This window comes from Orbicella franksi, chromosome 7 (genome assembly GCF_964199315.1).
Source record: "Orbicella franksi chromosome 7, jaOrbFran1.1, whole genome shotgun sequence".
Lineage (NCBI taxonomy): Eukaryota > Metazoa > Cnidaria > Anthozoa > Scleractinia > Merulinidae > Orbicella > Orbicella franksi.
In genome coordinates, this window is record NC_138151.1 from 1,195,947 (window position 1) to 1,220,950 (window position 25,004).

Consider the following 25,004-nt stretch of genomic DNA (forward strand, 5'->3'; position numbering starts at 1 on the left):
GAACTGGAAAATATCCCCCAAGTTCCGCGAAATCGAGACGAAGTTGGTCAAAATAACGATTCGCGTAAGGCGGTCTCGGCTACTCTTTCAGTCTTAAAGTGAAGTGGGGCTATATTTCGGCCCAGAAGCTCAAAAGTGAGCTTCAAAAAGTTTAACTGTATCCATTTCAATGCAAACGAAGGCCATCAGGGGTTACTTAAGAGTCTTCGGGACTGGAAAATGTCCCACAAGTTCAGGGAAATTTAGCCGAAGTTGGTCAAAATCACGGTGCGCGTTAGGCGGTCTCGCTTAGTGTTTCAGTCTTAAAGTGAAGTGAGGCTTTATTCCTGCCCAGGAGCTTGAAAGTGAGCGTTCAAGAAGTTTCCCTGTGTTTATTTCAGTGCAAACCAAAGCCATCATGAGTTAGTTTAGAGTCCCCGGGACTGGAAAATAGCTTTTAAGTTCTGGGTACTCAAGCCGAAGTTGGTCAAAAGCACGATGCGCCTAAGGCGGCCTCGGGTACTCTTTCAGTCTTAAAGTGAAGTGGAGCTCTATTTCGGCCCAGAAGCTCCAAAGTGAGCGCTGCAAAAAATTTGCTGTGTCCATTTCACTGCAAACCAAGGCTATCAGGAGTTAGTTTAGAGTTTCCGGGACTGCAATATGTTTCCCAAGTTCCTGAAAATCGAGAAGACTTTGGTCAAAATCACGATGCGCGCAAGACGGTCTTGGCTAGTCTTTCAGTCTTAAAGTGAAGTGGGGCTATATTTCGGCCCAGAAGCTCAAAAGTGAGCGTTCAAAAAGTTTCGCTGTATCCATTTCAATGCAAACGAAGGCCATCAGGGGTTACTTAAGAGTCTTCGGGACTGGAAAATATCCCCCAAGTTCAGGGAAATTTAGCCGAAGTTGGTCAAGATCACGGTACGCGTTAGGCGGTCTCGCTTACTGTTTCAGTCTTAAAGTGAAGTGAGGCTTTATTCCTGCCCAGGAGCTTGAAAGTGAGCGCTCAAAAAGTTTCCCTGTGTTAAATTTCACTGCAAACCAAAGCCATAGGGAGCTAGTTTAGAGTCCCCGGGACTGGAAAATATCCCCCAACTTCCGGGAAATCGAGCCGAAGTTGGTCAAAATCACGATTTGCGTAAGGTAGTCTCGGCTACTCTTTCAGTCTTAAAGTAAAGTGTGGCTATATTTCGGGCCAAAAGCTCCAAAGTGAGCGGTGCAAAAAATTTGCTGTGTCCATTTCACTGCAAACCAAGGCCATCAGGAGTTAGTTTAGAGTTTCCGGGACTGCAATATGTTCCCCAACTTCCGGAAAATCGAGAAGACGTTGGTCAAAATCACGATGCGCGGAAGACGGTCTTGGCTAGTCTTTCAGTCTTAAAGTGAAGTGGGGCTATATTTCGGGCCGAGAAATCGATCTGAAAATGGTGAAAACCACGATACGCGTAATGCTCGCAAAGCGGTCTCGGCTACCCTTTCAGTCTTAAAGTGAAGTGGGGCTATATTTCTGTCCAGAAGCTCGAAAGTGAGCGTTCAAAAAGTTTTGCTGTGTGCATTTCACTGCAAACCAAAGCTATCAAAAGTTAGTTTAGGGTCCCCGGGACTGGAAAATATTCCCCAAGTTCCGGGAAAGAGAGCCGAAGTTGATCAAAATCACGATGCGCGAAATGCGGTTTCGGCTACAGTTTCAGTCTTAAAGTAAAGTGTGGCTATATTTCGGCCCACAAGCTCGAAAGTGAGCGTTCAAAAAGTTTTGCTCTGTCCATTTCAATGTAAAGCAAGGCGATCAGGAGTTAGTTTAGAGTCCCGGGAACTGGAAAATATCCCCCAAGTTCCGAGAAATCGATCTGAAAATGGTGAAAATCACGATACGCGTAATGCGATCTCGGCTACTCTTTCAGTCTTAAAGTGAAGTGGGGCTATATTTCGGCCCAGAAGCTCCAAAGTGCGGGTTCAAAAAGTTATGCTGTGCGCATTTCAGTGCAAACCAAGGCCATCAGGAGTTAGTTTAGAATTCCCCGGACTGGAAAATATCCCAAAAGTTGCGTGAAATCGAGCTGAACTTGGTCTAACTCACGATGCGCGTGAGGCGGTCTCGACTACTATTTCAGTCTGAAAGTGAAGTGGGATTCTATTTCGGCCATGAAGCTACAAAGAGAGTGTTCAAAACGCTTTCCTTTGTCCATTTCACTGAAAACCAAGGCCATCAGCAGTTAGTTTAGAGCCCGCGAAAATGGAATATATCCCCCAAGTTCCGGGAAACCGACCCGAAGTTTGTCAAAATCACGATTTGTGCAAGACGGTCTCTACTCTTTCAGTGTTAAAGTAAAGTGGGGCTATATTTCGGTCCAGAAGCTCGAGAGTGAGCGTTCGAAAAGTTTCGCTGTGTCCATTTCACTGAAAACCAAGACAATCAGGAGTTAGTTTAGAGTCCCCGGGAATGGAAAATATCCCCCAAGTTCCGGCAAATCGAGCCGAAGTTGGTCAGAATCACGGTGCGCTTAAGGCGGTGTCGGCTACTCCTTCAGTCTTAAAGTGAAGTGGAGCTCTATTTCGGCCCACAAGCTGAAAGCTCAAAAAAAATTACTGTGTCTATTTCACTGCAAACCAAGGCTATCAGGAGTTAGTTTAGAGTCCCCGGGAGTGGAATATATTTCCCAAGTTCCGGAAAATCGACGAGACGTTGGTCAAAATCACGATGCGGGGAAGACGGTCTCGGCTACTCTTTCAGTCTTAAAGTGAAGTGGGGCTATATTTCGGCCCAGAAGCTCGAAAGTGAGTGTTTCAAAAGTTTTGCTCTGTCACTTCCAGTGCAAACCAAGGCCATCAGAAGTTAGTTTAGAGTCCCTGGGAGTGGAGAATATCCCCCAAGTCTCGGGAAGTCGAGCCGAAGTTGATCAAATTCATGATGCGCGTAACGTGGTCTCGGCTACTGTGTCAGTCCTAAAGTGAAGTGTGGCTATATTTCGGCCCAAGCGCTAGAAAGTGAGCGTTCAAAAAGTTTTGTTGTGTCCATTTTACTTCAAAACAAGGCCATCAGGACTTAGTTTAGCGTCCAAGGGACTGCAAAATATCCCCCAAGTTCCGGGAAATCCATTCGAAGTTCGTCAAAATTACGATGCACGTAAGGCGGTCTGATCTACTCTTTCAGTCTTAAAGTAAAGGGGGGCTATATTTCTGCCCAGAAGCTCGAGAGTGAGCGTTCAAAAACTTTCGCTGTGGCCATTTCACTGCAAACCAAGACAAGCAGGAGTTAGTTGAGAGTCCCCGGGACTGGAAAATATCCCCCAAGTTCCGGGAAATCAACCCGAACTTTGTCAAAATCACCATGCGCGTAAGGCGGTCTCGGCTACTCTTTCAGTGTTAAAGTAATGGGGGGCTATATTTTGGCCCAGAAGCTCGAAATTGAGCGTTCAAAAAGTTTTGCTGGCTCCATTTTACTGCAAACCAAGGCCATCAACAATTAGTTTAGAGTTCTCAGAACTGGAATATATCCCCTAAGTTCCCGCAAATCGAGCCGAAGCTGCTCAAAATCACGATGCACGTAAGGAGGTCTAGGCTACTCTTTCAGTCTTCAAGTGAAGTGGGGTTCTATTTCGGTCCAGAAGCTCGAAAGTATGCGTTCAAAAACTCTTTCTGTTTCCGTTTCACTGCAAACCAAGACCAGCACAAGTTAGTTTAGAGTCCCCGGGACTGAGAAATATTTCGCAAGTTCCCCGAAATCGAGCCAAAGTTGATCAAAATCACGATGCGCGAAACGTGGTCTCGGCTACTGTTTAAGTCTTAAAGTGAAGTATGGCTATATTTCGGCCCACAAGCTCGAAAGTGAGCGTTCAAAAAGCTTTGCTGTGTCCATTTCACTGCAAAACAAGGCCATCGGCACCTAGTTTAGCGTCCAAGGGACTGGAAAATATCCCCCAAGTTCCGGGAAATCCACCCGAAATTTGTCAAAATCACGATGCGCGCACGCCGGTCTCGGCTACTCTTTAAGTCGTAAGTGATGTGGGACTATATTTCGGCCTAGAAGCTCGAAAGTGTGCGTTCAAAAACTTGTGCTGTGTGAATTTCACTGCAAACCATGGCCATCAGGAGTTAGTTTAGAGTCCCCGGGACTGGAAAATATTCCCCAAGTTCCAGGAAAGCGAGTAGAAGTTGATCAAAATCGCGATGCGCGTAACGCGGTCTCGGCTACTGTTTCAGTCTCAAAGTGAAGTGTGGCTATATTTAGGCCCAAAAGCTCGATAGTGAGCGTTCAAAATGTTTTGCTGTGTCCATTTCACTGCAAACCAAGGCAATCAGGAGTTAGTTTAGAGTCCCCAGGACTGGAAAATATTCTCCAAGTTTCTGGAAATGGTGCCGAAGTTGATGAAAATTACGATGCGCGTAACGGGCTCTCGGCTATTCTTTCAGTCTTAAATTTAAGTAGGGCTACATTTCGGCCCTGAAGCTCGAAGGTGAGCGTTCAGAATGTTTTGCTGTGTTCATTAAACTGCAAACCAAGGTCATCGGGAGTTAGTTTAGCGTCCCCGGGACTTCAAATTATTCGCCAACTTCCGGGAAATCGAGCAAAAGTGGCCCAAAATCACGATGCGCGTAACGCGGTCTCGGCTACTCTTTCAGTCTTAAAATTAAGGGGGGCTATATTTCGACCTAGAAGCTCGAGACCGGGCGTGCGCTAATTTTACCTGTGTCCATTTCACTGACATCTTAGGCCATCAGGAGTTAGTTTAGAGTCCTTGGGACTGGAAAATATTTCCCAAATTCTGGCAGATCGAGCCAAAGGTACTCAAAATCATGATGCGCGTAAGGCGGTCTCGGCTACTCTTTCAGTCTTAAAATGAAGTGGGGCTATATTTCGGCCGAGAAGCTCAACACCGAGCGTGCGCTCCTTTTGACTGTGTACATATCACTGAAAACTAAGTTCATCAGGAGTTAGCATACAGTCCCCGGGACTGAAAATATTCCCCGAATTCTTGCAAATCGAGCCAAAGATGCTCAAAATCACGATGCGCGTAAGGCGGTCTCGGCTACTCGTTTACTCCGAAAATGAAGTGGGGCTATATTTCGGTTCTACAAGCTCGAAACCGAGCGTGCTCTCCTTTTACCTGTGTCCATTTCCCTAAGAACTAAGTCCATCAGGAGATAGTTTAGAATCCTCGAGACTGGAAGCTATCCTCCAAGTTTCGGCAAATTGAGCCATACTTTCTTAAAATTACGATAAGCGTACGGCAGTTTCGTTTACTCTTTCAGTCTTAAAATGAAGTGGGGCTACATTTCGGCCTAGAAGCCCGACACCAAGCGTGCGCTCCTGTTACTTGTGACCATTTTACTGAAAACTAAGGCCATCAAGAGTTAGGGTAGAGTCACCCGGGACTGGAAAATATCCCCAGAGTTTTGGCAGATCGAGCCATAGTGGCTAAAAATTTCGATGCGCTTAAGGCGGTTTCGTGTACACTTTCAGTCTTAAAATAAAGTGGGGCTATATTTCGGACTACAACCTGGAAACCGAGCGTGCGCCCCTTTTACCTGTGTCCATTTCACTAAAAACCAAGGAATTCAGGAGTTAGTTTAGAGCTTCCGGGACTGGAAAATATCCCCCAAGTCCCAGGAAATCAAGCCGAAGTTCGACAAAATTACCATGCGCGTAAGGCGGTCCCGGCTACTCTTTCAGTCTTAAAGTGAAGTGGGGCTATATTTCGGCCCAGAAGCTCAAAAGTGAACGTTCAAAGAGTTTGGCTGTGTCCATTTCACTGAAAACCAAGGCCATCAGGAATTAGTTTAGAGTGCCCGGGACTGGGAATTATCTCCCAAGTTCCGGGACATCAAGCCGAAGTAGCCCAAAATCACGATGTGCGTAAGGCGGTCTCGGCTAGTCGTTCAGTCTTAAAGTGAAGTAGGGCTATGCTTCGGCCCAGAAGCTCAAACGTGAGCGTTCAAAAAGTTGTGCTGTGTCCATTTCACTGAAAACCAAGGTAATCAGGAGTTAGTTTAGAGTCCCCGGTACCGGAAAATATCCCCCATTTCCCGGGAAATCGAGCCAAAGTTGGTCAAAATCACGATGCGCGTAAGGCGGTCCCGGTTACTCTTTCATTTTTAAAGTGAACTGGGGCAATATTTCCGCCCAGAAGCTCGAAAGTGAGCGTTCAAAAAGTTGTGCTGTGTCCATTTCACTCCAGAGCAAGGCCGTGAGGAGTTACTTTAGAGTCCGCGGGACTGGAAAATATCCCCCAAGTTCCGGGAAATCGAGCCGAAGTTGGTCAAAATTACGATGCGCGTAAGGAGGTCTCGGTTTCTCTTTCAGTCTTAAAGTGAAGTAGGGCTATATTTCTGCCGAGAAGCTCGAAAGTGAGCGTTCAAACAAATGTGCTGCGTCCATTTCACTGCAAACCAAGGCCATCAGCAGTTAGTTTAGAGTCCCCGGGACTGGAATATATCCCCGAAGTTCCGGGAAATCCAACGGAAGTTGGTCAAAATCACGATGCGCGTAAGACTGTCTCGGCTACTCTTTCACTCTTAAAGTAAAGTGGGGCTATATTTCGGCCTAGAAGCTCGAAAGTGATCCTTTAAAAAGTTACGCTTTCTGCATTTAACTGCAAACGAATGCCATCAGGAGTTAGTTTAAAGTCCCCCGGACTGGAAAATATAGCCCAAGTTCCGGGAAATCGAGCTGAACTTGGTCAAAATCACGATGCTCGTAAGGCAGTCTCGGCTACTATTTCAGTCTTAAAGTGAAATACGGTTGTATTTCGACCCAGAAGCTCGAAACTAAGCGTTCAAAAAGTTTTCCTGCGTCCATTTCACTGCAAACCAAGGCCATCAGGAGTTAGTTTAGAGTCCCCGGAACTTGAAAATATCGCCAAAATTCTAGAAAATCGAGCGGAAGATGCTCAAAATTACGATGCGCGTAAGGCGGTCTCGGCTACTCTTTCAGTCTTAAAGTGAAGTGGGGCTATATTTCATCCCAGAAGCTCGAAAATAAGCCTCCAAAAAGTGTTAATGTGTTCATTTCACTGCAAACCAAGGCCATCAGGAGTTAGTTTAGACTCCTCGGGACTGGACAATATCGCCCAAGTTCGGGGAAATCGAGGCGAATTTTGTCAAAATCACGATGCGCGTAAGGCGCTCTCGGCTACTCTTTCAGTCTTAAAGTGAAGTGGGGCTATATTTCATCCCAGAAGCTCGAAAATAAGCCTCCAAAAAGTGTTAATGTGTTCATTTCACTGCAAACCAAGGCCATCAGGAGTTAGTTTAGACTCCTCGGGACTGGAAAATATCGCCCAAGTTCGGGGAAATCGAGGCGAATTTTGTCAAAATCACGATGCACGTAAGGCGGTCTCGGCTACTCTTTCATTCTTAAAATGAACTGGGGCTATATTTCGGCCGAGAAGCTAGAAAGTGAAAGTTCGAAAAGTTTTGCTGTATCCATTTAACTGCAAACTAAGGCCATCGGAAGTTAGTTTATCTTCCCCGGGAATTGAAAATATTCGCCAACTTCCGGGAAATCGAGCCGAAGTTGGTCAAAATTACGATGCGCGTAAGGCGGTCTCGGCTACTCTTTCAGTCTTAAAGTTAAGTGGGACTATATTTCGACCCAGAAGCTCGAAAGTGAGCGTTCAAAAAGTTTTCCTGTGTCCATTTAACTGCAAAATAAGGCCATCGGAAGTTAGTTTAGCTTCCCCGGGAATTGAAAATATTCGACAACTTCCGGGAAATCGAGCCGAAGTTGGTCAAAATTACGATGCGCGTAAGGCGGTCTCGGCTACTCTTTCAGTCTTAAAGTGAAGTAGGGCTATATTTCGGCCGAGAAGCTCGAAAGTGAGCGTTCAAAAAAATGTGCTGTGTCCATTTCACTGCAAACCAAGGCCATCAGCAGTTAGTTTAGAGTCCCCGGGACTGGAATATATCCCCGAAGTTCCGGGAAATCCAACGGAAGTTGGTCAAAATCACGATGCGCGTAGGACGGTCTCGGCTACTCTTTCAGTCTTAAAGTAAAGTGGGGCTATATTTCGGCCCAGAAGCTCCAAAGTGACCCTTTAAAAAGTTACGCTTTCTGCATTTAACTGCAAACCAAGTCCATCAGGAGTTAGTTTAAAGTCCCCTGGACTCTAAAATATCTCCCAAGTTCCGGGAAGTCGAGCTGAACTTGGTCAAAATCACGATGCTCGTAAGGCAGTCTCGGCTACTATTTCGGTCTTAAAGTGAAATACGGTTGCATTTCGGCCCAGAAGCTCGAAACTGAGCGTTCAAAAAGTTTTCCTGCGTCCATTTCACTGCAAACCAAGGCCATCAGGGTTAGTTTAGAGTGCCCGGGACTTGAAAATATCGCCAAAATTCTAGAAAATCGAGCGCAAGATGCTCAAAATCACGATGCGCGTAAGGCGGTCTCGCCTACTCTTTCAGTCTTAAAGTGAAGTGGGGCTATATTTCATCCCAGAAGCTCGAAAAGAAGCCTTCAAAAAGTGTTACTGTGTTCATATCACTGCAAACCAAGACCATCAGGAGTTTCTTTAGACTTCTCGGGACTGGAAAATATCGCCCAGGTTCGGGGAAATCGAGCCGAATTTTGTCAAAATCACGAAGCGCGTAAGGCGGTCTCAGCTACTCTTTCATTCTTAAAGTGAACTGGGGCTATATTTCGGCGGAGAAGCTAAAAGTGAAAGTTCAAAAAGTTTTGCTGTGTTCATTTCACTGCAAACCAAGGCCATCAGGAGTTAGTTTAGACTCCTCGGAAATGGAAAATATCACCCAAGTTCGGGGAAATCGAGCCGAAGTTGGTCTAAATCACGATGCGTCTAAGGCGGTCTCGGCTACTCTTTCAGTATTAAGGTGAGGTGGGGCTATATTTCGGCCCAGAGTTTCAAAAGTTAGCGTTCAAAAAAATTGGCTGTGTCCATTTCACTGCAGACCAAGGCCATCAGGGGTTAGTTTAGAGTCCTTGGGACTTGAATATATACCCGAAGTTTCGGGAAATCGAGCCGAAGTTGGTGAAAATCACGATGCGCGTAAGACGGTCTCGGCTATTCTTTCATTCTTAAAGTGAACGCGGGCTATATTTCGGCCCAGAAGCTCGAAAGTGAAAATTCAAAAAGTTTTGCTGTGTCCATTTCACCGCGAACCAAGCCACATCAGGACATAGTTTACAGTCTCCGGTACATCAAAATATCCCCCAAGTTCCGGGAAATCGAGCCGTAGTTTCTTAAAATCACGATGCGCGTAAAGCAGTCTCGGCTACTCTTTGAGTCTTAAAGTGACGTGGCTGTATATTTCGGCCCAGAAGCTCGAAAGTGAGCGTTCAAAAAGCTGTGCTGTGCCCATTTCACTGCAAAGCAAGGCCGTCAGGAAGTAGTTTACAGTGCCCGGAACTGGAAAATATCCCCCAAGTTCCACGAAATCGAGACGAAGTTGGTCAAAATAACGATTCGCGTAAGGCTGTCTTGGCTACTCTTTCAGTCTTAAAGTGAAGTAGGGCTATATTTCGGTCCAGAAGCTCGAAAGTGAGCGTTCAAAAAGTTTTCCTCTCTGAATTTCACTGAAAACCAAGGCCATCGCGAGCTAGTTTAGGGTCCTGGGCACTGGAAAATATTCCCGAAGTTCCGGTAAATCGAGCAGAAGTTGGTCAAAATCACGATGCTCCCAAAGCGGTCTCGGTACCCTTTCAGTCTTAAAGTGAAGTGGCGCTATTTTTCTGTCCAGAAGCTCGAAAGTGAGCGTTCAAAAAGTTTTGCTGTGTATAGTTCACTGCAAACCAAAGCAATCAAAGTTAGTTTAGGGTCCCCGGGACTGGAAAGTATTTCCCAAGTTCCGTGAAAGCGAGCCAAAGTTGATCAAAATCACGATGCGCGAAATGCGGTCTCGGCTACTGTTTCAGTCTTAAAGTAAAGTGTGGCTATATTTCGGCCCACAAGCTCGAAAGTGAGCGTTCAAAAAGTTTTGCTGTGTCTATTTCACTGCAAGACAAGGCCATCAGGACTTAGGTTAGCGTCCAAGGGACTGGAAAATGTTCCCCAAGTTTCGGGAGATCCATGCGAAGTTTGTCAAAATCACAATGCGCGTTAGGTAGTCTCGGTTACTCTTTAAGTCTTAAAGTAAAGTGGCGCATTATTTCGGCCAGGAAGCTCGATGGTGAGCGTTCAAAACGTTTTGCTCTGTCCATTTCAATGCAAAGCAAGGCGATCAGGAGTTAGTTTAGAGTCCCTGGGACTGGAAAATATCCCCCAAGTTCCGAGAAATCGATTCGAAAATGGTCAAAATCACGTTGCGCGTAAGACGATCTCGGCTACTCTTTCAGTCTTAAAGTGAAGTGGGGCTATATTTCGGCCAAGAACCTCCAAAGTGGGCGTTCAAAAAGTTATGCTCTACGCATTTCAGTGCAAACCAAGGCCACCCGGAGTTAGTTTAGAGTCCCCCGGACTGGAAAATATCCCAAAAATTGCGTGAAATCGAGCTGAACTTGCTCTAACTCACGATGCGCGTGAGGCGGTCTCGGCTACTATTTCAGTCTGAAAGTGAAGTGGGATTCTATTTCGGCCCAGAAGTAACAAAGAGAGTGTTCAAAGAGCTTTCCTTTGTCCATTTCACTGAAAACCAAGGCCATCAGGAGTTAGTTTAGAGCCCGCGGAAATGGAATATATATCCGCAGTTCCGTGAAACCGACCCGAAGTTGGTCAAAATCACGATTTGCGCAAGACGGTCTCCGCTACTCTTTCAGTCTCAAAGTAAAGTGGGGCTATATTTCGGTCCAGAAGCTCGAGAGTGAGCGTTCAAAAAGTTTCGCTGTGTCCATTTCACTGAAAACCAAGACAATCAGGAGTTAGTTTAGAGTGCCCGGGACTGGAAAATATCCCCCATTTCCCGGCAAATCGAGCCGAAGTTGGTCAAAATCACAGTGTGCTTAAGGCGGTCTCGGCTACTCCTTCAGTCTAAAAGTGAAGTGGGGCTCTATTTCGGCCCACAAGCTCAAAGCTCAAAAAAAATTACTTTGTCTATTTCACTGCAAACCAAGGCTATCAGGAGTTAGTTTAGAGTCCCCGGGAGTGGAATGTATTTCCCAAGTTCCGGAAAATCGAGAAGACGTTGGTCAAAATGACGATGCGCGTAAGATCTTCTCGGCTACTCTTTCAGTCTTAAAGTGAAGTGGGGCTATATTTCGGCCCAGAAGCTCAAAACTGAGCGTTCAAAAAGTTTTGCTGTATCCATTTCAATGCAAACCAAGGCCATCAGATGTTACTTAAGAATCCTCGGGACTGGAAAATATCCCCCATGTTCCGGTAAATCGAGCCGAAGTTGGTCAAAATCACGATGTGCGTAAGGTGGTCTCGGCTACTCTTTCAGTCTTAAAGTGAAGTGGGGCAATATTTGGGCCCAGAAGCTCGAAAGTGAGTGTTTCAAAAATTTTTCTCTGTCACTTTCAGTGCAAACCAAGGCCATCAGAAGTTAGTTTAGAGACCCTGGGACTGGAGAATTTCCCCCAAGTCCCGGGAAATCGAGCCGAAGTTGATCTAATTCATGATGCGCGTAACGTGGTCTAGGCTACTGTGTCAGTCCTAAAGTGAAGTGTGGCTATATTTCGGCGGACAAGCTAGAAAGTGAGCGTTCAAAAAGTTTTGTTGTGTCCATTTTACTTCAAAACAAGGCCATCAGGACTTAGTTTAGCGTCCAAGGGACTGCAAAATATCCCCCAAGTTCCGGAAAATCCATTCGAAGTTCGTCAAAATTACGATGCGCGTAAGGCGCTCTGATCTACTCTTTCAGTCTTAAAGTAAAGTGGGGCTATATTTCTGCCCAGAAGCTCCAAAGTTGTGCTCTGTCCATTTCACTGAAAACCAAGGCCATCAGGAGTTACTTTAGAGTCCCTTTGACTGGAATATATCCCCCAAGTTTCGGGAAATAAACGCGAAATTGTTCAAAATCACGATTCGCTCAAGACGGTCTCGCCTACTCTTTCAGTGTTAAAGTAAAATGGGGCTCTATTTCGGCCCAGAAGCTCGAGAGTGAACGCTCAAAAACTTTCGCTGTGTCCATTTCACTGCAAACCAAGACAAGCAGGAGTTAGTTGAAAGTCCCCGGGACTGGAAAATATCCCCCAAGTTCCGGGAAATCAACCCGAAGTTTGTCAAAATCACGATGCGCGTAAGGCGGTCTCGGCTACTCTTTCAGTGTTAAAGTAATAGGGGGGCTATATTTTGGCCCAGAAGCTCGAAATTGAGCGTTCAGAAAGTTTTGCTGGCTCCATTTTACTGCAAACCGAGGCCATCAGGAATTAGTTTACAGTCCTCAGAACTGGAATATATCCCCTTAGTTCGGGCAAATCGAGCCGAAGTTGCTCAAAATCACGATGCACGTAAGGCGGTCTCGGCTACTCTTTCAGTCTTCAAGTGAAGTGGGGTTCTATTTCGGTCCACAAGCTCGAAAGTATGCGTTCAAAAACTCTTTCTGTTTCCGTTTCACTGCAAACCAAGACCAGCACGAGTTAGTTTAGAGTCTCCGGGACTGGAAAATATTTCGCAAGTTCCGGGAAATTGGCCGAATTGATTAAAATCACGATGCCCGAAACGTGGTCTCGGCTGCTGTTTCAGTCTTAAAGTGAAGTATGGCTATATTTCGGCCTACAAGCTCAAAAGTGAGCGTTCAAAAAGCTTTGCTGTGTCCATTTCACTGCAAAACAAGGCCATCAGCAACTAGTTTAGCGTCCAAGGTACTGGAAAATATCCCCCAAGTTCCGGAATATCGACAAGTAGTTGGTCAAAATCACGATGCGCGCACGCCGGTCTAGGCTACTCTTTAAGTCGTAAGTGATGTGGGACTATATTACGGCCTAGAAGCTCGAAAGTGTGCGTTCAAAAACTTGTGCTGTGTGAATTTCATTGCAAACCATGGCCATCAGGAGTTAGTTTAGACTCCTCGGGACTGGAAAATATCGCTCAAGTTCGGGGAAATCGACCCGAATTTTGTCAAAATTACGATGCGCGTAAGGCGGTTTCAGCTACTCTTTCATTCTTAAAGTGAACTGGGGCTATATTTCGGCCGAGTAGCTAGAAAGTGAAAGTTCAAAAAGTTTTGCTGTGTTCATTTTACTGCAAACCAAGCCCATCAGGAGTTAGTTTAGACTCGTCGGGAATTGAAAATATCGCCCAAGTTCGGGGAAATCGAGCCGAATTTTCTCAAAATCACGATGCGCGTAAGGCAGTCTCGGCTACTCTTTTATTCTTAAAGTGAACTGGGGCTATATTTCGGCCCAGAAGCTAGAAAGTGAAAGTTCAAAAAGTTTTGCTGTGTCCATTTCACCGCAAACCAAGCCAAATCAGCAGATTGTTTACAGTGTTCGGGACATCAAAATATCCCCCAAGTCCCGGGAAATCGAGCCGAAGTTTGTAAAAATCACGATGCGCGTAAAGCAGTCGGCTACTCTTTTAGTCTTAAAGTGACGTGGCTGTATATTTCGGCCCAGAAGCTCGAAAGTGAGCGTTCAAAAAGTTTTCCTCTCTCAATTTAACTGAAAACCAAGGCCATCATGAGTTAGTTTAGAGTCCACGGACTGGAAAATATCCCTTAAGTTCTTGCAACTCAAGCCGAAGTTGGTCAAAATCACGATGCGTCTAAGGCGGTCTCGGCTACTATTTCAGTCTTAAAGTGAAGTGGGGCTATATTTCGGCCCAGAATTTCGAAAGTAAGCGTTGAAAAAAATTTGCTGTGTCCATTTTACTGCAGACCAAGGCCATAAGGGCTTAGTTTAGAGTCCTTGGGACTTGAATATATACCCGAAGGTTCGGGAAATCGAGCCGAAGTTGGTCAAAATCACGATGCGCGTAAGACGGTGTCGGCTATTCTTTCATTCTTAAAGTGAACTCGGGCTATAATTCGGCCCAGAAGCTCGAAAGTGAAAGTTCAAAAAGTTTTGCTGTGTCCATTTCACCGCGAACCAAGCCTCATCAGGAGATAGTTTACAGTCTCGGGGACATCAAAATATCCCCCAAGTTGCGGGAAATCGAGCCGAAGTTTGTCAAAATCACGATGCGCGTAAAGCAGTGTCGGCTACTCTTTGAGTCTTAAAGTGACGTGGCTGTCTATTTCGGCCCAGAAGCTCGAAAGCGAGCGTTCAAAAAGTTATGCTGTGCCCATTTCACTGCAAAGCAAGGCCCTCAGGAAGTAGTTTACAGTGCCTGGAACTGGAAAATATCCCCCAAGTTCCGCGAAATCGAGACGAAGTTGGTCAAAATAACGATTCGCGTAAGGCGGTCTCGGCTACTCTTTCAGTCTTAAAGTGAAGTGGGGCTCTATTTCGGCCCAGAAGCTCCAAAGTGAGCGCTGCAAAAAATTTGCTGTGTCCATTTCACTTTAAACCAAGGCCATCAGGAGTTAGTTTAGAGTCCCCACGACTGCAATATATTTCCCAAGTTCCGGAAAATGGAGAAGAGGTTGGTCAAAATCAGGATGCGCGCAAGACGGTCTTGGCTAGTCTTTCAGTCTTAAAGTGAAGTGGGGCTATATTTCGACCCAGAAGCTCAAAAGTGAGCTTCAAAAAGTTTAACTGTATCCATTTCAATGCAAACGAAGGCCATCAGGGGTTACTTAAGAGTCTTCGGGACTGGAAAATGTCCCACAAGTTCAGGGAAATTTAGCCGAAGTTGGTCAAAATCACGGTGCGCGTTAGGCGGTCTCGCTTAGTGTTTCAGTCTTAAAGTGAAGTGAGGCTTTATTCCTGCCCAGGAGCTTGAAAGTGAGCGTTCAAGAAGTTTCCCTGTGTTTATTTCAGTGCAAACCAAAGCCATCATGAGTTAGTTTAGAGTCCCCGGGACTGGAAAATAGCTTTTAAGTTCTGGGTACTCAAGCCGAAGTTGGTCAAAAGCACGATGCGCCTAAGGCGGCCTCGGGTACTCTTTCAGTCTTAAAGTGAAGTGGAGCTCTATTTCGGCCCAGAAGCTCCAAAGTGAGCGCTGCAAAAAATTTGCTGTGTCCATTTCACTGCAAACCAAGGCTATCAGGAGTTAGTTTAGAGTTTCCGGGACTGCAATATGTTTCCCAAGTTCCTGAAAATCGAGAAGACTTTGGTCAAAATCACGATGCGCGCAAGACGGTCTTGGCTAGTCTTTCAGTCTTAAAGTGAAGTGGGGCTATATTTCGGCCCAGAAGCTCAAAAGTGAGCGTTCAAAAAGTTTCGCTGTATCCATTTCAATGCAAACGAAGGCCATCAGGGGTTACTTAAGAGTCTTCGGGACTGGAAAATATCCCCCAAGTTCAGGGAAATTTAGCCGAAGTTGGTCAAGATCACGGTACGCGTTAGGCGGTCTCGCTTACTGTTTCAGTCTTAAAGTGAAGTGAGGCTTTATTCCTGCCCAGGAGCTTGAAAGTGAGCGCTCAAAAAGTTTCCCTGTGTTAAATTTCACTGCAAACCAAAGCCATAGGGAGCTAGTTTAGAGTCCCCGGGACTGGAAAATATCCCCCAACTTCCGGGAAATCGAGCCGAAGTTGGTCAAAATCACGATTTGCGTAAGGTAGTCTCGGCTACTCTTTCAGTCTTAAAGTAAAGTGTGGCTATATTTCGGGCCAAAAGCTCCAAAGTGAGCGGTGCAAAAAATTTGCTGTGTCCATTTCACTGCAAACCAAGGCCATCAGGAGTTAGTTTAGAGTTTCCGGGACTGCAATATGTTCCCCAACTTCCGGAAAATCGAGAAGACGTTGGTCAAAATCACGATGCGCGGAAGACGGTCTTGGCTAGTCTTTCAGTCTTAAAGTGAAGTGGGGCTATATTTCGACCCAGAAGCTCAAAAGTGAGCTTCAAAAAGTTTAACTGTATCCATTTCAATGCAAACGAAGGCCATCAGGGGTTACTTAAGAGTCTTCGGGACTGGAAAATGTCCCACAAGTTCAGGGAAATTTAGCCGAAGTTGGTCAAAATCACGGTGCGCGTTAGGCGGTCTCGCTTAGTGTTTCAGTCTTAAAGTGAAGTGAGGCTTTATTCCTGCCCAGGAGCTTGAAAGTGAGCGTTCAAGAAGTTTCCCTGTGTTTATTTCAGTGCAAACCAAAGCCATCATGAGTTAGTTTAGAGTCCCCGGGACTGGAAAATAGCTTTTAAGTTCTGGGTACTCAAGCCGAAGTTGGTCAAAAGCACGATGCGCCTAAGGCGGCCTCGGGTACTCTTTCAGTCTTAAAGTGAAGTGGAGCTCTATTTCGGCCCAGAAGCTCCAAAGTGAGCGCTGCAAAAAATTTGCTGTGTCCATTTCACTGCAAACCAAGGCTATCAGGAGTTAGTTTAGAGTTTCCGGGACTGCAATATGTTTCCCAAGTTCCTGAAAATCGAGAAGACTTTGGTCAAAATCACGATGCGCGCAAGACGGTCTTGGCTAGTCTTTCAGTCTTAAAGTGAAGTGGGGCTATATTTCGGCCCAGAAGCTCAAAAGTGAGCGTTCAAAAAGTTTCGCTGTATCCATTTCAATGCAAACGAAGGCCATCAGGGGTTACTTAAGAGTCTTCGGGACTGGAAAATATCCCCCAAGTTCAGGGAAATTTAGCCGAAGTTGGTCAAGATCACGGTACGCGTTAGGCGGTCTCGCTTACTGTTTCAGTCTTAAAGTGAAGTGAGGCTTTATTCCTGCCCAGGAGCTTGAAAGTGAGCGCTCAAAAAGTTTCCCTGTGTTAAATTTCACTGCAAACCAAAGCCATAGGGAGCTAGTTTAGAGTCCCCGGGACTGGAAAATATCCCCCAACTTCCGGGAAATCGAGCCGAAGTTGGTCAAAATCACGATTTGCGTAAGGTAGTCTCGGCTACTCTTTCAGTCTTAAAGTAAAGTGTGGCTATATTTCGGGCCAAAAGCTCCAAAGTGAGCGGTGCAAAAAATTTGCTGTGTCCATTTCACTGCAAACCAAGGCCATCAGGAGTTAGTTTAGAGTTTCCGGGACTGCAATATGTTCCCCAACTTCCGGAAAATCGAGAAGACGTTGGTCAAAATCACGATGCGCGGAAGACGGTCTTGGCTAGTCTTTCAGTCTTAAAGTGAAGTGGGGCTATATTTCGGGCCGAGAAATCGATCTGAAAATGGTGAAAACCACGATACGCGTAATGCTCGCAAAGCGGTTTCGGCTACCCTTTCAGTGTTAAAGTGAAGTGGGGCTATATTTCTGTCCAGAAGCTCGAAAGTGAGCGTTCAAAAAGTTTTGCTGTGTGCATTTCAGTGCAAACCAAAGCTATCAAAAGTTAGTTTAGGGTCCCCGGGACTGGAAAATATTCCCCAAGTTCCGGGAAAGCGAGCCGAAGTTGATCAAAATCACGATGCGCGAAATGCGGTTTCGGCTACAGTTTCAGTCTTAAAGTAAAGTGTGGCTATATTTCGGCCCACAAGCTCGAAAGTGAGCGTTCAAAAAGTTTTGCTCTGTCCATTTCAATGTAAAGCAAGGCGATCAGGAGTTAGTTTAGAGTCCCGGGAACTGGAAAATATCCCCCAAGTTCCGAGAAATCGATCTGAAAATGGTGAAAATCACGATACGCGTAATGCGATCTCGGCTACTCTTTCAGTCTTAAAGTGAAGTGGGGCTATATTTCGGCCCAGAAGCTCCAAAGTGCGGGTTCAAAAAGTTATGCTGTGCGCATTTCAGTGCAAACCAAGGCCATCAGGAGTTAGTTTAGAGTTCCCCGGACTGGAAAATATCCCAAAAGTTGCGTGAAATCGAGCTGAACTTGGTCTAACTCACGATGCGCGTGAGGCGGTCTCGACTACTATTTCAGTCTGAAAGTGAAGTGGGATTCTATTTCGGCCATGAAGCTACAAAGAGAGTGTTCAAAACGCTTTCCTTTGTCCATTTCACTGAAAACCAAGGCCATCAGCAGTTAGTTTAGAGCCCGCGAAAATGGAATATATCCCCCAAGTTCCGGGAAACCGACCCGAAGTTGGTCAAAATCACGATTTGTGCAAGACGGTCTCTACTCTTTCAGTGTTAAAGTAAAGTGGGGCTATATTTCGGTCCAGAAGCTCGAGAGTGAGCGTTCGAAAAGTTTCGCTGTGTCCATTTCACTGAAAACCAAGACAATCAGGAGTTAGTTTAGAGTCCCCGGGAATGGAAAATATCCCCCAAGTTCCGGCAAATCGAGCCGAAGTTGGTCAGAATCACGGTGCGCTTAAGGCGGTGTCGGCTACTCCTTCAGTCTTAAAGTGAAGTGGAGCTCTATTTCGGCCCACAAGCTGAAAGCTCAAAAAAAATTACTGTGTCTATTTCACTGCAAACCAAGGCTATCAGGAGTTAGTTTAGAGTCCCCGGGAGTGGAATATATTTCCCAAGTTCCGGAAAATCGACGAGACGTTGGTCAAAATCACGATGCGGGGAAGACGGTCTCGGCTACTCTTTCAGTCTTAAAGTGAAGTGGGGCTATATTTCGGCCCAGAAGCTCGAAAGTGAGTGTTTCAAAAGTTTTGCTCTGTCACTTCCAGTGCAAACCAAGGCCATCAGAAGTTAGTTTAGAGTCCCTGGGAGTGGAGAATATCCCCCAAGTCTCGGGAAGTCGAGCCGAAGTTGATCAAATTCATGATGCGCGTAACGTGGTCTCGGCTACTGTGTCAGTCCTAAAGTGAAGTGTGGCTATATTTCGGCCCAAGCGCTAGAAAGTGAGCGTTCAAAAAGTTTTGTTGTGTCCATTTTACTTCAAAACAAGGCCATCAGGACCTAGTTTAGCATCCAAGGGACTGCAAAATATCCCCCAAGTTCCGGGAAATCCATTCGAAGTTCGTCAAAATTACGATGCGCGTAAGGCGGTCTGATCTACTCTTTCAGTCTTAAAGTAAAGGGGGGCTATATTTCTGCCCAGAAGCTCGAGAGTGAGCGTTCAAAAACTTTCGCTGTGGCCATTTCACTGCAAACCAAGACAAGCAGGAGTTAGTTGAGAGTCCCCGGGACTGGAAAATATCCCCCAAGTTCCGGGAAATCAACCCGAACTTTGTCAAAATCACCATGCGCGTAAGGCGGTCTCGGCTACTCTTTCAGTGTTAAAGTAATGGGGGGCTATATTTTGGCCCAGAAGCTCGAAATTGAGCGTTCAAAAAGTTTTGCTGGCTCCATTTTACTGCAAACCAAGGCCATCAGCAATTAGTTTAGAGTTCTCAGAACTGGAATATATCCCCTAAGTCCCCGCAAATCGAGCCGAAGCTGCTCAAAATCACGATGCACGTAAGGAGGTCTAGGCTACTCTTTCAGTCTTCAAGTGAAGTGGGGTTCTATTTCGGTCCAGAAGCTCGAAATTATGCGTTCAAAAACTCTTTCTGTTTCCGTTTCACTGCAAACCAAGACCAGCACAAGTTAGTTTAGAGTCCCCGGGACTGAGAAATATTTCGCAAGTTCCCCGAAATCGAGCCAAAGTTGATCAAAATCACGATGCGCGAAACGTGGTCTCGGCTACTGTTTAAGTCTTAAAGTAAAGTATGGCTATATTTCGGCCCACAAGCTCGAAAGTGAGCGTTCAAAAAGCTTTGCTGTGTCCATTTCACTGCAAAACAAGGCCATCGGCACCTAGTTTAGCGTCCAAGGGACTGGAAAATATCCCCCAAGTTCCGGGAAATCCACCCGAAATTTGTCAAAATCACGATGCGCGCACGCCGGTCTCGGCTACTCTTTAAGTCGTAAGTGATGTGGGACTATATTTCGGCCTAGAAGCTCGAAAGTGTGCGTTCAAAAACTTGTGCTGTGTGAATTTCACTGCAAACCATGGCCATCAGGAGTTAGTTTAGAGTCCCCGGAACTGGAAAATATTCCCCAAGTTCCAGGAAAGCGAGTAGAAGTTGATCAAAATCGCGATGCGCGTAACGCGGTCTCGGCTACTGTTTCAGTCTCAAAGTGAAGTGTGGCTATATTTAGGCCCAAAAGCTCGATAGTGAGCGTTCAAAATGTTTTGCTGTGTCCATTTCACTGCAAACCAAGGCAATCAGGAGTTAGTTTAGAGTCCCCGGGACTGGAAAATATTCTCCAAGTTCCTGGAAATGGTGCCGAAGTTGATGAAAATTACGATGCGCGTAACGGGCTCTCGGCTATTCTTTCAGTCTTAAATTTAAGTAGGGCTACATTTCGGCCCTGAAGCTCGAAGGTGAGCGTTCAGAATGTTTTGCTGTGTTCATTAAACTGCAAACCAAGGTCATCGGGAGTTAGTTTAGCGTCCCCGGGACTTCAAATTATTCGCCAACTTCCGGGAAATCGAGCAAAAGTGGCCCAAAATCACGATGCGCGTAACGCGGTCTCGGCTACTCTTTCAGTCTTAAAATTAAGGGGGGCTATATTTCGACCTAGAAGCTCGAGACCGGGCGTGCGCTAATTTTACCTGTGTCCATTTCACTGACATCTTAGGCCATCAGGAGTTAGTTTAGAGTCCAAGGGACTGCAAAATATCCCCCAAGTTCCGGGAAATCCATTCGAAGTTCGTCAAAATTACGATGCGCGTAAGGCGGTCTGATCTACTCTTTCAGTCTTAAAGTAAAGTGGGGCTATATTTCTGCCCAGAAGCTCCAAAGTTGTGCTCTGTCCATTTCACTGAAAACCAAGGCCATCAGGAGTTACTTTAGAGTCGCTTTGACTGGAATATATCCCCCAATTTTCGGGAAATAAACGCGAAATTGTTCAAAATCACGATTCGCTCAAGACGGTCTCGCCTGCTCTTCCAGTCTTAAAGTAAAATGGGGCTCTATTTCGGCCCAGAAGCTCGAGAGTGAACGCTCAAAAACTTTCGCTGTGTCCATTTCACTGCAAACCAAGACAAGCAGGAGTTAGTTGAGAGTCCCCGGGACTGGAAAATATCCCCCAAGTTCCGGGAAATCAACCCGAACTTTGTCAAAATCACCATGCGCGTAAGGCGGTCTCGGCTACTCTTTCAGTGTTAAAGTAATGGGGGGCTATATTTTGGCCCAGAAGCTCGAAATTGAGCGTTCAAAAAGTTTTGCTGGCTCCATTTTACTGCAAACCAAGGTCATCAGGAATTAGTTTACAGTCCTCAGAACTGGAATATATCCCCTTAGTTCGGGCAAATCGAGCCGAAGTTGCTCAAAATCACGATGCACGTAAGGCGGTCTCGGCTACTCTTTCAGTCTTCAAGTGAAGTGGGGTTCTATTTCGGTCCACAAGCTCGAAAGTATGCGTTCAAAAACTCTTTCTGTTTCCGTTTCACTGCAAACCAAGACCAGCACGAGTTAGTTTAGAGTCTCCGGGACTGGAAAATATTTCGCAAGTTCCGGGAAATTGGCCGAATTGATTAAAATCACGATGCCCGAAACGTGGTCTCGGCTGCTGTTTCAGTCTTAAAGTGAAGTATGGCTATATTTCGGCCTACAAGCTCAAAAGTGAGCGTTCAAAAAGCTTTGCTGTGTCCATTTCACTGCAAAACAAGGCCATCAGCAACTAGTTTAGCGTCCAAGGTACTGGAAAATATCCCCCAAGTTCCGGAATATCGACAAGTAGTTGGTTAAAATCACGATGCGCGCACGCCGGTCTAGGCTACTCTTTAAGTCGTAAGTGATGTGGGACTATATTACGGCCTAGAAGCTCGAAAGTGTGCGTTCAAAAACTTGTGCTGTGTGAATTTCATTGCAAACCATGGCCATCAGGAGTTAGTTTAGACTCCTCGGGACTGGAAAATATCGCTCAAGTTCGGGGAAATCGACCCGAATTTTGTCAAAATTACGATGCGCGTAAGGCGGTTTCAGCTACTCTTTCATTCTTAAAGTGAACTGGGGCTATATTTCGGCCGAGTAGCTAGAAAGTGAAAGTTCAAAAAGTTTTGCTGTGTTCATTTTACTGCAAACCAAGCCCATCAGGAGTTAGTTTAGACTCGTCGGGAATTGAAAATATCGCCCAAGTTCGGGGAAATCGAGCCGAATTTTCTCAAAATCACGATGCGCGTAAGGCAGTCTCGGCTACTCTTTTATTCTTAAAGTGAACTGGGGCTATATTTCGGCCCAGAAGCTAGAAAGTGAAAGTTCAAAAAGTTTTGCTGTGTCCATTTCACCGCAAACCAAGCCAAATCAGCAGATTGTTTACAGTGTTCGGGACATCAAAATATCCCCCAAGTCCCGGGAAATCGAGCCGAAGTTTGTAAAAATCACGATGCGCGTAAAGCAGTCGGCTACTCTTTTAGTCTTAAAGTGACGTGGCTGTATATTTCGGCCCAGAAGCTCGAAAGTGAGCGTTCAAAAAGTTTTCCTCTCTCAATTTAACTGAAAACCAAGGCCATCATGAGTTAGTTTAGAGTCCACGGACTGGAAAATATCCCTTAAGTTCTTGCAACTCAAGCCGAAGTTGGTCAAAATCACGATGCGTCTAAGGCGGTCTCGGCTACTATTTCAGTCTTAAAGTGAAGTGGGGCTATATTTCGGCCCAGAATTTCGAAAGTAAGCGTTGAAAAAAATTTGCTGTGTCCATTTTACTGCAGACCAAGGCCATAAGGGCTTAGTTTAGAGTCCTTGGGACTTGAATATATACCCGAAGGTTCGGGAAATCGAGCCGAAGTTGGTCAAAATCACGATGCGCGTAAGACGGTGTCGGCTATTCTTTCATTCTTAAAGTGAACTCGGGCTATAATTCGGCCCAGAAGCTCGAAAGTGAAAGTTCAAAAAGTTTTGCTGTGTCCATTTCACCGCGAACCAAGCCTCATCAGGAGATAGTTTACAGTCTCGGGGACATCAAAATATCCCCCAAGTTGCGGGAAATCGAGCCGAAGTTTGTCAAAATCACGATGCGCGTAAAGCAGTCTCGGCTACTCTTTTAGTCTTAAAGTGACGTGGCTGTCTATTTCGGCCCAGAAGCTCGAAAGCGAGCGTTCAAAAAGTTATGCTGTGCCCATTTCACTGCAAAGCAAGGCCCTCAGGAAGTAGTTTATAGTGCCCGGAACTGGAAAATATCCCCCAAGTTCCGCGAAATCGAGACGAAGTTGGTCAAAATAACGATTCGCGTAAGGCGGTCTCGGCTACTCTTTCAGTCTTAAAGTGAAGTGGAGCTCTATTTCGGCCCAGAAGCTCCAAAGTGAGCGCTGCAAAAAATTTGCTGTGTCCATTTCACTGCAAACCAAGGCTATCAGGAGTTAGTTTAGAGTTTCCGGGACTGCAATATGTTTCCCAAGTTCCTGAAAATCGAGAAGACTTTGGTCAAAATCACGATGCGCGCAAGACGGTCTTGGCTAGTCTTTCAGTCTTAAAGTGAAGTGGGGCTATATTTCGGCCCAGAAGCTCAAAAGTGAGCGTTCAAAAAGTTTCGCTGTATCCATTTCAATGCAAACGAAGGCCATCAGGGGTTACTTAAGAGTCTTCGGGACTGGAAAATATCCCCCAAGTTCAGGGAAATTTAGCCGAAGTTGGTCAAGATCACGGTACGCGTTAGGCGGTCTCGCTTACTGTTTCAGTCTTAAAGTGAAGTGAGGCTTTATTCCTGCCCAGGAGCTTGAAAGTGAGCGCTCAAAAAGTTTCCCTGTGTTAAATTTCACTGCAAACCAAAGCCATAGGGAGCTAGTTTAGAGTCCCCGGGACTGGAAAATATCCCCCAACTTCCGGGAAATCGAGCCGAAGTTGGTCAAAATCACGATTTGCGTAAGGTAGTCTCGGCTACTCTTTCAGTCTTAAAGTAAAGTGTGGCTATATTTCGGGCCAAAAGCTCCAAAGTGAGCGGTGCAAAAAATTTGCTGTGTCCATTTCACTGCAAACCAAGGCCATCAGGAGTTAGTTTAGAGTTTCCGGGACTGCAATATGTTCCCCAACTTCCGGAAAATCGAGAAGACGTTGGTCAAAATCACGATGCGCGGAAGACGGTCTTGGCTAGTCTTTCAGTCTTAAAGTGAAGTGGGGTTATATTTCGGGCCGAGAAATCGATCTGAAAATGGTGAAAACCACGATACGCGTAATGCTCGCAAAGCGGTCTCGGTTACCCTTTCAGTGTTAAAGTGAAGTGGGGCTATATTTCTGTCCAGAAGCTCGAAAGTGAGCGTTCAAAAAGTTTTGCTGTGTGCATTTCACTGCAAACCAAAGCTATCAAAAGTTAGTTTAGGGTCCCCGGGACTGGAAAATATTCCCCAAGTTCCGGGAAAGCGAGCCGAAGTTGATCAAAATCACGATGCGCGAAATGCGGTTTCGGCTACAGTTTCAGTCTTAAAGTAAAGTGTGGCTATATTTCGGCCCACAAGCTCGAAAGTGAGCGTTCAAAAAGTTTTGCTCTGTCCATTTCAATGTAAAGCAAGGCGATCAGGAGTTAGTTTAGAGTCCCGGGAACTGGAAAATATCCCCCAAGTTCCGAGAAATCGATCTGAAAATGGTGAAAATCACGATACGCGTAATGCGATCTCGGCTACTCTTTCAGTCTTAAAGTGAAGTGGGGCTATATTTCGGCCCAGAAGCTCCAAAGTGCGGGTTCAAAAAGTTATGCTGTGCGCATTTCAGTGCAAACCAAGGCCATCAGGAGTTAGTTTAGAGTTCCCCGGACTGGAAAATATCCCAAAAGTTGCGTGAAATCGAGCTGAACTTGGTCTAACTCACGATGCGCGTGAGGCGGTCTCGACTACTATTTCAGTCTGAAAGTGAAGTGGGATTCTATTTCGGCCATGAAGCTACAAAGAGAGTGTTCAAAACGCTTTCCTTTGTCCATTTCACTGAAAACCAAGGCCATCAGCAGTTAGTTTAGAGCCCGCGAAAATGGAATATATCCCCCAAGTTCCGGGAAACCGACCCGAAGTTGGTCAAAATCACGATTTGTGCAAGACGGTCTCTACTCTTTCAGTGTTAAAGTAAAGTGGGGCTATATTTCGGTCCAGAAGCTCGAGAGTGAGCGTTCGAAAAGTTTCGCTGTGTCCATTTCACTGAAAACCAAGACAATCAGGAGTTAGTTTAGAGTCCCCGGGAATGGAAAATATCCCCCAAGTTCCGGCAAATCGAGCCGAAGTTGGTCAGAATCACGGTGCGCTTAAGGCGGTGTCGGCTACTCCTTCAGTCTTAAAGTGAAGTGGAGCTCTATTTCGGCCCACAAGCTGAAAGCTCAAAAAAAATTACTGTGTCTATTTCACTGCAAACCAAGGCTATCAGGAG